The 10,000-nt window shown below is 45.7% G+C and overlaps 27 non-coding genes and 5 pseudogenes across 27 annotated transcripts in view; all 32 read right to left on the minus strand.

The window, feature by feature from the left end:
- Positions 1–171: 171 nt before the first annotated feature.
- On the minus strand, positions 172–289 carry LOC118960733 (annotated as a pseudogene).
- A 175-nt stretch (positions 290–464) lies between these two features.
- Positions 465–582, minus strand: LOC118960725 (annotated as a pseudogene).
- Positions 583–839: 257 nt separating this feature from the next.
- LOC118960716 lies at positions 840–957 on the minus strand. Its single transcript, XR_005048615.1, has one exon. It is a non-coding gene; the product is annotated as a 5S ribosomal RNA (ribosomal RNA).
- A 174-nt stretch (positions 958–1,131) lies between these two features.
- On the minus strand, positions 1,132–1,250 carry LOC118960589. Its single transcript, XR_005048488.1, has one exon. It is a non-coding gene; the product is annotated as a 5S ribosomal RNA (ribosomal RNA).
- Positions 1,251–1,427: 177 nt separating this feature from the next.
- Positions 1,428–1,545, minus strand: LOC118960744 (annotated as a pseudogene).
- A 132-nt stretch (positions 1,546–1,677) lies between these two features.
- On the minus strand, positions 1,678–1,795 carry LOC118960732 (annotated as a pseudogene).
- A 258-nt stretch (positions 1,796–2,053) lies between these two features.
- Positions 2,054–2,172, minus strand: LOC118960700. Its single transcript, XR_005048599.1, has one exon. It is a non-coding gene; the product is annotated as a 5S ribosomal RNA (ribosomal RNA).
- A 177-nt stretch (positions 2,173–2,349) lies between these two features.
- On the minus strand, positions 2,350–2,468 carry LOC118960751. Its single transcript, XR_005048631.1, has one exon. It is a non-coding gene; the product is annotated as a 5S ribosomal RNA (ribosomal RNA).
- Positions 2,469–2,645: 177 nt separating this feature from the next.
- Positions 2,646–2,764, minus strand: LOC118960762. Its single transcript, XR_005048642.1, has one exon. It is a non-coding gene; the product is annotated as a 5S ribosomal RNA (ribosomal RNA).
- Positions 2,765–3,019: 255 nt separating this feature from the next.
- On the minus strand, positions 3,020–3,137 carry LOC118960724 (annotated as a pseudogene).
- A 177-nt stretch (positions 3,138–3,314) lies between these two features.
- Positions 3,315–3,431, minus strand: LOC118960722. Its single transcript, XR_005048621.1, has one exon. It is a non-coding gene; the product is annotated as a 5S ribosomal RNA (ribosomal RNA).
- A 176-nt stretch (positions 3,432–3,607) lies between these two features.
- On the minus strand, positions 3,608–3,726 carry LOC118960773. The gene has a single exon (XR_005048653.1). It is a non-coding gene; the product is annotated as a 5S ribosomal RNA (ribosomal RNA).
- A 177-nt stretch (positions 3,727–3,903) lies between these two features.
- LOC118960595 lies at positions 3,904–4,022 on the minus strand. Its single transcript, XR_005048494.1, has one exon. It is a non-coding gene; the product is annotated as a 5S ribosomal RNA (ribosomal RNA).
- Positions 4,023–4,198: 176 nt separating this feature from the next.
- Positions 4,199–4,317, minus strand: LOC118960606. The gene has a single exon (XR_005048505.1). It is a non-coding gene; the product is annotated as a 5S ribosomal RNA (ribosomal RNA).
- A 175-nt stretch (positions 4,318–4,492) lies between these two features.
- Positions 4,493–4,611, minus strand: LOC118960617. The gene has a single exon (XR_005048516.1). It is a non-coding gene; the product is annotated as a 5S ribosomal RNA (ribosomal RNA).
- Positions 4,612–4,788: 177 nt separating this feature from the next.
- LOC118960628 lies at positions 4,789–4,907 on the minus strand. Its single transcript, XR_005048527.1, has one exon. It is a non-coding gene; the product is annotated as a 5S ribosomal RNA (ribosomal RNA).
- Positions 4,908–5,165: 258 nt separating this feature from the next.
- LOC118960639 lies at positions 5,166–5,284 on the minus strand. The gene has a single exon (XR_005048538.1). It is a non-coding gene; the product is annotated as a 5S ribosomal RNA (ribosomal RNA).
- Positions 5,285–5,461: 177 nt separating this feature from the next.
- On the minus strand, positions 5,462–5,580 carry LOC118960650. Its single transcript, XR_005048549.1, has one exon. It is a non-coding gene; the product is annotated as a 5S ribosomal RNA (ribosomal RNA).
- Positions 5,581–5,836: 256 nt separating this feature from the next.
- Positions 5,837–5,955, minus strand: LOC118960661. Its single transcript, XR_005048560.1, has one exon. It is a non-coding gene; the product is annotated as a 5S ribosomal RNA (ribosomal RNA).
- A 258-nt stretch (positions 5,956–6,213) lies between these two features.
- LOC118960672 lies at positions 6,214–6,332 on the minus strand. Its single transcript, XR_005048571.1, has one exon. It is a non-coding gene; the product is annotated as a 5S ribosomal RNA (ribosomal RNA).
- A 177-nt stretch (positions 6,333–6,509) lies between these two features.
- LOC118960683 lies at positions 6,510–6,628 on the minus strand. The gene has a single exon (XR_005048582.1). It is a non-coding gene; the product is annotated as a 5S ribosomal RNA (ribosomal RNA).
- Positions 6,629–6,805: 177 nt separating this feature from the next.
- On the minus strand, positions 6,806–6,924 carry LOC118960694. The gene has a single exon (XR_005048593.1). It is a non-coding gene; the product is annotated as a 5S ribosomal RNA (ribosomal RNA).
- Positions 6,925–7,184: 260 nt separating this feature from the next.
- Positions 7,185–7,303, minus strand: LOC118960706. The gene has a single exon (XR_005048605.1). It is a non-coding gene; the product is annotated as a 5S ribosomal RNA (ribosomal RNA).
- Positions 7,304–7,480: 177 nt separating this feature from the next.
- Positions 7,481–7,599, minus strand: LOC118960717. Its single transcript, XR_005048616.1, has one exon. It is a non-coding gene; the product is annotated as a 5S ribosomal RNA (ribosomal RNA).
- Positions 7,600–7,775: 176 nt separating this feature from the next.
- On the minus strand, positions 7,776–7,894 carry LOC118960728. The gene has a single exon (XR_005048623.1). It is a non-coding gene; the product is annotated as a 5S ribosomal RNA (ribosomal RNA).
- A 177-nt stretch (positions 7,895–8,071) lies between these two features.
- On the minus strand, positions 8,072–8,190 carry LOC118960739. The gene has a single exon (XR_005048624.1). It is a non-coding gene; the product is annotated as a 5S ribosomal RNA (ribosomal RNA).
- Positions 8,191–8,367: 177 nt separating this feature from the next.
- LOC118960745 lies at positions 8,368–8,486 on the minus strand. The gene has a single exon (XR_005048625.1). It is a non-coding gene; the product is annotated as a 5S ribosomal RNA (ribosomal RNA).
- Positions 8,487–8,744: 258 nt separating this feature from the next.
- On the minus strand, positions 8,745–8,863 carry LOC118960746. Its single transcript, XR_005048626.1, has one exon. It is a non-coding gene; the product is annotated as a 5S ribosomal RNA (ribosomal RNA).
- A 177-nt stretch (positions 8,864–9,040) lies between these two features.
- On the minus strand, positions 9,041–9,159 carry LOC118960747. The gene has a single exon (XR_005048627.1). It is a non-coding gene; the product is annotated as a 5S ribosomal RNA (ribosomal RNA).
- Positions 9,160–9,335: 176 nt separating this feature from the next.
- On the minus strand, positions 9,336–9,454 carry LOC118960748. The gene has a single exon (XR_005048628.1). It is a non-coding gene; the product is annotated as a 5S ribosomal RNA (ribosomal RNA).
- A 177-nt stretch (positions 9,455–9,631) lies between these two features.
- Positions 9,632–9,750, minus strand: LOC118960749. The gene has a single exon (XR_005048629.1). It is a non-coding gene; the product is annotated as a 5S ribosomal RNA (ribosomal RNA).
- A 176-nt stretch (positions 9,751–9,926) lies between these two features.
- Positions 9,927–10,000, minus strand: part of LOC118960750 — a 119-nt gene continuing 45 nt past the window's right edge. Inside the window, exon 1 of the ribosomal RNA XR_005048630.1 lies at positions 9,927–10,000. This exon is cut by the window's right edge and continues 45 nt beyond it. This is a non-coding gene — a ribosomal RNA (5S ribosomal RNA).

Consider the following 10,000-nt stretch of genomic DNA (forward strand, 5'->3'; position numbering starts at 1 on the left):
CAATCTCAAAAAGTGGATGAAATTGCATATACTGTAGCCATAATTTGTAGCACAGATTGTTGGATGAAATACAAACTAACCTTGCTTACTTATTTCAAAGCGAGGGCACATATTTCAGCCTTGTGGGAAAAAACGGACAAAGAGTTGAAATTCCACAAGGCAGTGACAAAAAGCTTACAGCACCTGGTATTCCCAGGCGGTCTCCCATCCAAGTACTAACCAGGCCCGACCCTGCTTAGCTTCCGAGATCGGACGAGATCAGCGTACTCAGGCCGGTGTGGCCGTACGAAAGGCAATCTCAAAAAGTGGATGAAATTGCATATACTGTAGCCATAATTTGTAGCACAGATTGTTGGATGAAATACAAACTAACCTTGCTTACTTATTTCAAAGCGAGGGCACATATTTCAGCCTTGTGGGAAAAAACGGACAAAGAGTTGAAATTCCACAAGGCAGTGACAAAAAGCTTACAGCACCTGGTATTCCCAGGCGGTCTCCCATCCAAGTACTAACCAGGCCCGACCCTGCTTAGCTTCCGAGATCGGACGAGATCAGGCGTACTCAGGCCGTGTGGCCGTAAGCGAGAAACTATCTCTTGGTGCACCATGTAAAGTCAAAGTGAGCCTGATTAACAGCTGTTGCATTTCCACCATTTAGATAAGCATCTTTGTGTCACTCAAAAAGTGGATAAATTGCATATACTGTAGCCATAATTTGTAGCACAGATTGTTGGATGAAATACAAACTAACCTTGCTTACTTATTTCAAAGCGAGGGCACATATTTCAGCCTTGTGGGAAAAAACGGACAAGAGTTGAAATTCCACAAGGCAGTGACAAAAGCTTACAGCACCTGGTATTCCCAGGCGGTCTCCCATCCAAGTACTAACCAGGCCCCACCTGCTTAGCTTCCGAGATCGGACGAGATCAGGCGTACTCAGGCCGGTGTGGCCGTAAGCGAAAGGCAATCTCAAAAGTGGATGAAATTGCATATACTGTAGCCATAATTTGTAGCACAGATTGTTGGATGAAATACAAACTAACCTTGCTTACTTATTTCAAAGCGAGGGCACATATTTCAGCCTTGTGGGAAAAACGGACAAAGAGTTGAAATTCCACAAGGCAGTGACAAAAGCTTACAGCACCTGGTATTCCCAGGCGGTCTCCCATCCAAGTACTAACCAGGCCCGACCCTGCTTAGCTTCCGAGATCGGACGAGATCAGGCGTACTCAGGCCGGTGTGGCCGTAAGCGAAAGGCAATCTCAAAAAGTGGATGAAATTGCATATACTGTAGCCATAATTTGTAGCACAGATTGTTGGATGAAATACAAACTAACCTTGCTTACTTATTTCAAAGCGAGGGCACATATTTCAGCCTTGTGGGAAAAAACGGACAAAGAGTTGAAATTCCACAAGGCAGTGACAAAAAGCTTACAGCACCTGGTATTCCCAGGCGGTCTCCCATCCAAGTACTAACCAGGCCCGACCCTGCTTAGCTTCCGAGATCGGACGAGATCAGGCGTAAGAAATTGCATATACTGTAGCCATAATTTGTAGCACAGATTGTTGGATGAAATACAAACTAACCTTGCTTACTTATTTCAAAGCGAGGGCACATATTTCAGCCTTGTGGGAAAAAACGGACAAAGAGTTGAAATTCCACAAGGCAGTGACAAAAAGCTTACAGCACCTGGTATTCCCAGGCGGTCTCCCATCCAAGTACTAACCAGGCCCGACCCTGCTTAGCTTCCGAGATCGGACGAGATCAGGCGTACTCAGGCCGTGTGGCCGTAAGGAAAACTATCTCTTGGTGCACTATGTAAAGTCAAAGTGAGCCTGATTAACAGCTGTTGCATTTCCACCATTTAGATAAGCATCTTTGTGTCACTCAAAAAGTGGAAGAAATTGCATATACTGTAGCCATAATTTGTAGCACAGATTGTTGGATGAAATACAAACTAACCTTGCTTACTTATTTCAAAGCGAGGGCACATATTTCAGCCTTGTGGGAAAAAACGGACAAAGAGTTGAAATTCCACAAGGCAGTGACAAAAAGCTTACAGCACCTGGTATTCCCAGGCGGTCTCCCATCCAAGTACTAACCAGGCCCGACCCTGCTTAGCTTCCGAGATCGGACGAGATCAGGCGTACTCAGGCCGGTGTGGCCGTAAGCGAAAGGCAATCTCAAAAAGTGGATGAAATTGCATATACTGTAGCCATAATTTGTAGCACAGATTGTTGGATGAAATACAAACTAACCTTGCTTACTTATTTCAAAGCGAGGGCACATATTTCAGCCTTGTGGGAAAAAACGGACAAAGAGTTGAAATTCCACAAGGCAGTGACAAAAAGCTTACAGCACCTGGTATTCCCAGGCGGTCTCCCATCCAAGTACTAACCAGGCCCGACCCTGCTTAGCTTCCGAGATCGGACGAGATCAGGCGTACTCAGGCCGGTGTGGCCGTAAGCGAAAGGCAATCTCAAAAAGTGGATGAAATTGCATATACTGTAGCCATAATTTGTAGCACAGATTGTTGGATGAAATACAAACTAACCTTGCTTACTTATTTCAAAGCGAGGGCACATATTTCAGCCTTGTGGGAAAAAACGGACAAAGAGTTGAAATTCCACAAGGCAGTGACAAAAAGCTTACAGCACCTGGTATTCCCAGGCGGTCTCCCATCCAAGTACTAACCAGGCCCGACCCTGCTTAGCTTCCGAGATCGGACGAGATCAGGCGTACTCAGGCCGGTGTGGCCGTAAGCGAGAACTATCTCTTGGTGCACTATGTAAAGTCAAAGTGAGCCTGATTACAGCTGTTGCATTTCCACCATTTAGATAAGCATCTTTGTGTCACTCAAAAGTGGAAGAAATTGCATATACTGTAGCCATAATTTGTAGCACAGATTGTTGGATGAAATACAAACTAACCTTGCTTACTTATTTCAAAGCGAGGGCACATATTTCAGCCTTGTGGAAAAAACGGACAAAGAGTTGAAATTCCACAAGGCAGTGACAAAAGCTTACAGCACCTGGTATTCCCAGGCGGTCTCCCATCCAAGTACTAACCAGGCCCGACCCTGCTTAGCTTCCGAGATCGGACGAGATCAGGCGTACTCAGCCGGTGTGGCCGTAAGCGAAAGGCAATCTCAAAAAGTGGATGAAATTGCATATACTGTAGCCATAATTTGTAGCACAGATTGTTGGATGAAATACAAACTAACCTTGCTTACTTATTTCAAAGCGAGGGCACATATTTCAGCCTTGTGGGAAAAAACGGACAAAGAGTTGAAATTCCACAAGGCAGTGACAAAAAGCTTACAGCACCTGGTATTCCCAGGCGGTCTCCCATCCAAGTACTAACCAGGCCCCCCTGCTTAGCTTCCGAGATCGGACGAGATCAGGCGTACTCAGGCCGGTGTGGCCGTAAGCGAAAGGCAATCTCAAAAAGTGGATGAAATTGCATATACTGTAGCCATAATTTGTAGCACAGATTGTTGGATGAAATACAAACTAACCTTGCTTACTTATTTCAAAGCGAGGGCACATATTTCAGCCTTGTGGGAAAAAACGGACAAAGAGTTGAAATTCCACAAGGCAGTGACAAAAGCTTACAGCACCTGGTATTCCCAGGCGGTCTCCCATCCAAGTACTAACCAGGCCCGACCCTGCTTAGCTTCCGAGATCGGACGAGATCAGGCGTACTCAGGCCGGTGTGGCCGTAAGCGAAAGGCAATCTCAAAAAGTGGATGAAATTGCATATACTGTAGCCATAATTTGTAGCACAGATTGTTGGATGAAATACAAACTAACCTTGCTTACTTATTTCAAAGCGAGGGCACATATTTCAGCCTTGTGGGAAAAAACGGACAAAGAGTTGAAATTCCACAAGGCAGTGACAAAAAGCTTACAGCACCTGGTATTCCCAGGCGGTCTCCCATCCAAGTACTAACCAGGCCCGACCCTGCTTAGCTTCCGAGATCGGACGAGATCAGGCGTACTCAGGCCGGTGTGGCCGTAAGCGAAGGCAATCTCAAAAAGTGGATGAAATTGCATATACTGTAGCCATAATTTGTAGCACAGATTGTTGGATGAAATACAAACTAACCTTGCTTACTTATTTCAAAGCGAGGGCACATATTTCAGCCTTGTGGGAAAAAACGGACAAAGAGTTGAAATTCCACAAGGCAGTGACAAAAAGCTTACAGCACCTGGTATTCCCAGGCGGTCTCCCATCCAAGTACTAACCAGGCCCGACCCTGCTTAGCTTCCGAGATCGGACGAGATCAGGCGTACTCAGGCCGGTGTGGCCGTAAGCGAAAGCAATCTCAAAAAGTGGATGAAATTGCATATACTGTAGCCATAATTTGTAGCACAGATTGTTGGATGAAATACAAACTAACCTTGCTTACTTATTTCAAAGCGAGGGCACATATTTCAGCCTTGTGGGAAAAACGGACAAAGAGTTGAAATTCCACAAGGCAGTGACAAAAAGCTTACAGCACCTGGTATTCCCAGGCGGTCTCCCATCCAAGTACTAACCAGGCCCGACCCTGCTTAGCTTCCGAGATCGGACGAGATCAGGCGTACTCAGGCCGGTGTGGCCGTAAGCGAAAGGCAATCTCAAAAAGTGGATGAAATTGCATATACTGTAGCCATAATTTGTAGCACAGATTGTTGGATGAAATACAAACTAACCTTGCTTACTTATTTCAAAGCGAGGGCACATATTTCAGCCTTGTGGGAAAAAACGGACAAAGAGTTGAAATTCCACAAGGCAGTGACAAAAAGCTTACAGCACCTGGTATTCCCAGGCGGTCTCCCATCCAAGTACTAACCAGGCCCGACCCTGCTTAGCTTCCGAGATCGGACGAGATCAGGCGTACTCAGGCCGGTGTGGCCGTAAGCGAGAAACTATCTCTTGGTGCACTATGTAAAGTCAAAGTGAGCCTGATTACAGCTGTTGCATTTCCACCATTTAGATAAGCATCTTTGTGTCACTCAAAAGTGGAAGAAATTGCATATACTGTAGCCATAATTTGTAGCACAGATTGTTGGATGAAATACAAACTAACCTTGCTTACTTATTTCAAAGCGAGGGCACATATTTCAGCCTTGTGGGAAAAAACGGACAAAGAGTTGAAATTCCACAAGGCAGTGACAAAAAGCTTACAGCACCTGGTATTCCCAGGCGGTCTCCCATCCAAGTACTAACCAGGCCCGACCCTGCTTAGCTTCCGAGATCGGACGAGATCAGGCGTACTCAGGCCGGTGTGGCCGTAAGCGAAAGGCAATCTCAAAAAGTGGATGAAATTGCATATACTGTAGCCATAATTTGTAGCACAGATTGTTGGATGAAATACAAACTAACCTTGCTTACTTATTTCAAAGCGAGGGCACATATTTCAGCCTTGTGGGAAAAAACGGACAAAGAGTTGAAATTCCACAAGGCAGTGACAAAAAGCTTACAGCACCTGGTATTCCCAGGCGGTCTCCCATCCAAGTACTAACCAGGCCCGACCCTGCTTAGCTTCCGAGATCGGACGAGATCAGGCGTACTCAGGCCGGTGTGGCCGTAAGCGAGAACTATCTCTTGGTGCACTATGTAAAGTCAAAGTGAGCCTGATAACAGCTGTTGCATTTCCACCATTTAGATAAGCATCTTTGTGTCACTCAAAAAGTGGAAGAAATTGCATATACTGTAGCCATAATTTGTAGCACAGATTGTTGGATGAAATACAAACTAACCTTGCTTACTTATTTCAAAGCGAGGGCACATATTTCAGCCTTGTGGGAAAAAACGGACAAAGAGTTGAAATTCCACAAGGCAGTGACAAAGCTTACAGCACCTGGTATTCCCAGGCGGTCTCCCATCCAAGTACTAACCAGGCCCGACCCTGCTTAGCTTCCGAGATCGGACGAGATCAGGCGTACTCAGGCCGGTGTGGCCGTAAGCGAGAAACTATCTCTTGGTGCACTATGTAAAGTCAAATGAGCCTGATTAACAGCTGTTGCATTTCCACCATTTAGATAAGCATCTTTGTGTCACTCAAAAGTGGAAGAAATTGCATATACTGTAGCCATAATTTGTAGCACAGATTGTTGGATGAAATACAAACTAACCTTGCTTACTTATTTCAAAGCGAGGGCACATATTTCAGCCTTGTGGGAAAAAACGGACAAAGAGTTGAAATTCCACAAGGCAGTGACAAAAAGCTTACAGCACCTGGTATTCCCAGGCGGTCTCCCATCCAAGTACTAACCAGGCCCGACCCTGCTTAGCTTCCGAGATCGGACGAGATCAGGCGTACTCAGGCCGGTGTGGCCGTAAGCGAAAGGCAATCTCAAAAAGTGGATGAAATTGCATATACTGTAGCCATAATTTGTAGCACAGATTGTTGGATGAAATACAAACTAACCTTGCTTACTTATTTCAAAGCGAGGGCACATATTTCAGCCTTGTGGGAAAAAACGGACAAAGAGTTGAAATTCCACAAGGCAGTGACAAAAAGCTTACAGCACCTGGTATTCCCAGGCGGTCTCCCATCCAAGTACTAACCAGGCCCGACCCTGCTTAGCTTCCGAGATCGGACGAGATCAGGCGTACTCAGGCCGGTGTGGCCGTAAGCGAAAGGCAATCTCAAAAAGTGGATGAAATTGCATATACTGTAGCCATAATTTGTAGCACAGATTGTTGGATGAAATACAAACTAACCTTGCTTACTTATTTCAAAGCGAGGGCACATATTTCAGCCTTGTGGGAAAAAACGGACAAAGAGTTGAAATTCCACAAGGCAGTGACAAAAAGCTTACAGCACCTGGTATTCCCAGGCGGTCTCCCATCCAAGTACTAACCAGGCCCGACCCTGCTTAGCTTCCGAGATCGGACGAGATCAGGCGTACTCAGGCCGGTGTGGCCGTAAGCGAGAAACTATCTCTTGGTGCACTATGTAAAGTCAAAGTGAGCCTGATTAACAGCTGTTGCATTTCCACCATTTAGATAAGCATCTTTGTGTCACTCAAAAAGTGGAAGAAATTGCATATACTGTAGCCATAATTTGTAGCACAGATTGTTGGATGAAATACAAACTAACCTTGCTTACTTATTTCAAAGCGAGGGCACATATTTCAGCCTTGTGGGAAAAAACGGACAAAGAGTTGAAATTCCACAAGGCAGTGACAAAAAGCTTACAGCACCTGGTATTCCCAGGCGGTCTCCCATCCAAGTACTAACCAGGCCCGACCCTGCTTAGCTTCCGAGATCGGACGAGATCAGGCGTACTCAGGCCGGTGTGGCCGTAAGCGAAAGGCAATCTCAAAAAGTGGATGAAATTGCATATACTGTAGCCATAATTTGTAGCACAGATTGTTGGATGAAATACAAACTAACCTTGCTTACTTATTTCAAAGCGAGGGCACATATTTCAGCCTTGTGGGAAAAAACGGACAAAGAGTTGAAATTCCACAAGGCAGTGACAAAAAGCTTACAGCACCTGGTATTCCCAGGCGGTCTCCCATCCAAGTACTAACCAGGCCCGACCCTGCTTAGCTTCCGAGATCGGACGAGATCAGGCGTACTCAGGCCGGTGTGGCCGTAAGCGAAAGGCATCTCAAAAAGTGGATGAAATTGCATATACTGTAGCCATAATTTGTAGCACAGATTGTTGGATGAAATACAAACTAACCTTGCTTACTTATTTCAAAGCGAGGGCACATATTTCAGCCTTGTGGGAAAAAACGGACAAAGAGTTGAAATTCCACAAGGCAGTGACAAAAAGCTTACAGCACCTGGTATTCCCAGGCGGTCTCCCATCCAAGTACTAACCAGGCCCGACCCTGCTTAGCTTCCGAGATCGGACGAGATCAGGCGTACTCAGGCCGGTGTGGCCGTAAGCGAAAGGCAATCTCAAAAAGTGGATGAAATTGCATATACTGTAGCCATAATTTGTAGCACAGATTGTTGGATGAAATACAAACTAACCTTGCTTACTTATTTCAAAGCGAGGGCACATATTTCAGCCTTGTGGGAAAAAACGGACAAAGAGTTGAAATTCCACAAGGCAGTGACAAAAAGCTTACAGCACCTGGTATTCCCAGGCGGTCTCCCATCCAAGTACTAACCAGGCCCGACCCTGCTTAGCTTCCGAGATCGGACGAGATCAGGCGTACTCAGGCCGGTGTGGCCGTAAGCGAAAGGCAATCTCAAAAAGTGGATGAAATTGCATATACTGTAGCCATAATTTGTAGCACAGATTGTTGGATGAAATACAAACTAACCTTGCTTACTTATTTCAAAGCGAGGGCACATATTTCAGCCTTGTGGGAAAAAACGGACAAAGAGTTGAAATTCCACAAGGCAGTGACAAAAAGCTTACAGCACCTGGTATTCCCAGGCGGTCTCCCATCCAAGTACTAACCAGGCCCGACCCTGCTTAGCTTCCGAGATCGGACGAGATCAGGCGTACTCAGGCCGGTGTGGCCGTAAGCGAGAAACTATCTCTTGGTGCACTATGTAAAGTCAAAGTGAGCCTGATTAACAGCTGTTGCATTTCCACCTTTAGATAAGCATCTTTGTGTCACTCAAAAGTGGAAGAAATTGCATATACTGTAGCCATAATTTGTAGCACAGATTGTTGGATGAAATACAAACTAACCTTGCTTACTTATTTCAAAGCGAGGGCACATATTTCAGCCTTGTGGGAAAAAACGGACAAAGAGTTGAAATTCCACAAGGCAGTGACAAAAAGCTTACAGCACCTGGTATTCCCAGGCGGTCTCCCATCCAAGTACTAACCAGGCCCGACCCTGCTTAGCTTCCGAGATCGGACGAGATCAGGCGTACTCAGGCCGGTGTGGCCGTAAGCGAAAGGCAATCTCAAAAAGTGGATGAAATTGCATATACTGTAGCCATAATTTGTAGCACAGATTGTTGGATGAAATACAAACTAACCTTGCTTACTTATTTCAAAGCGAGGGCACATATTTCAGCCTTGTGGGAAAAAACGGACAAAGAGTTGAAATTCCACAAGGCAGTGACAAAAAGCTTACAGCACCTGGTATTCCCAGGCGGTCTCCCATCCAAGTACTAACCAGGCCCGACCCTGCTTAGCTTCCGAGATCGGACGAGATCAGGCGTACTCAGGCCGGTGTGGCCGTAAGCGAAAGGCAATCTCAAAAAGTGGATGAAATTGCATATACTGTAGCCATAATTTGTAGCACAGATTGTTGGATGAAATACAAACTAACCTTGCTTACTTATTTCAAAGCGAGGGCACATATTTCAGCCTTGTGGGAAAAACGGACAAAGAGTTGAAATTCCACAAGGCAGTGACAAAAAGCTTACAGCACCTGGTATTCCCAGGCGGTCTCCCATCCAAGTACTAACCAGGCCCGACCCTGCTTAGCTTCCGAGATCGGACGAGATCAGGCGTACTCAGGCCGGTGTGGCCGTAAGCGAAAGGCAATCTCAAAAAGTGGATGAAATTGCATATACTGTAGCCATAATTTGTAGCACAGATTGTTGGATGAAATACAAACTAACCTTGCTTACTTATTTCAAAGCGAGGGCACATATTTCAGCCTTGTGGGAAAAAACGGACAAAGAGTTGAAATTCCACAAGGCAGTGACAAAAAGCTTACAGCACCTGGTATTCCCAGGCGGTCTCCCATCCAAGTACTAACCAGGCCCGACCCTGCTTAGCTTCCGAGATCGGACGAGATCAGGCGTACTCAGGCCGGTGTGGCCGTAAGCGAAAGGCAATCTCAAAAGTGGATGAAATTGCATATACTGTAGCCATAATTTGTAGCACAGATTGTTGGATGAAATACAAACTAACCTTGCTTACTTATTTCAAAGCGAGGGCACATATTTCAGCCTTGTGGGAAAAAACGGACAAAGAGTTGAAATTCCACAAGGCAGTGACAAAAAGCTTACAGCACCTGGTATTCCCAGGCGGTCTCCCATCCAAGTACTAACCAGGCCCGACCCTGCTTAGCTTCCG

Source organism: Oncorhynchus mykiss, unplaced genomic scaffold (genome assembly GCF_013265735.2).
Source record: "Oncorhynchus mykiss isolate Arlee unplaced genomic scaffold, USDA_OmykA_1.1 un_scaffold_636, whole genome shotgun sequence".
NCBI classification, from domain to species: Eukaryota; Metazoa; Chordata; class Actinopteri; order Salmoniformes; family Salmonidae; genus Oncorhynchus; species Oncorhynchus mykiss.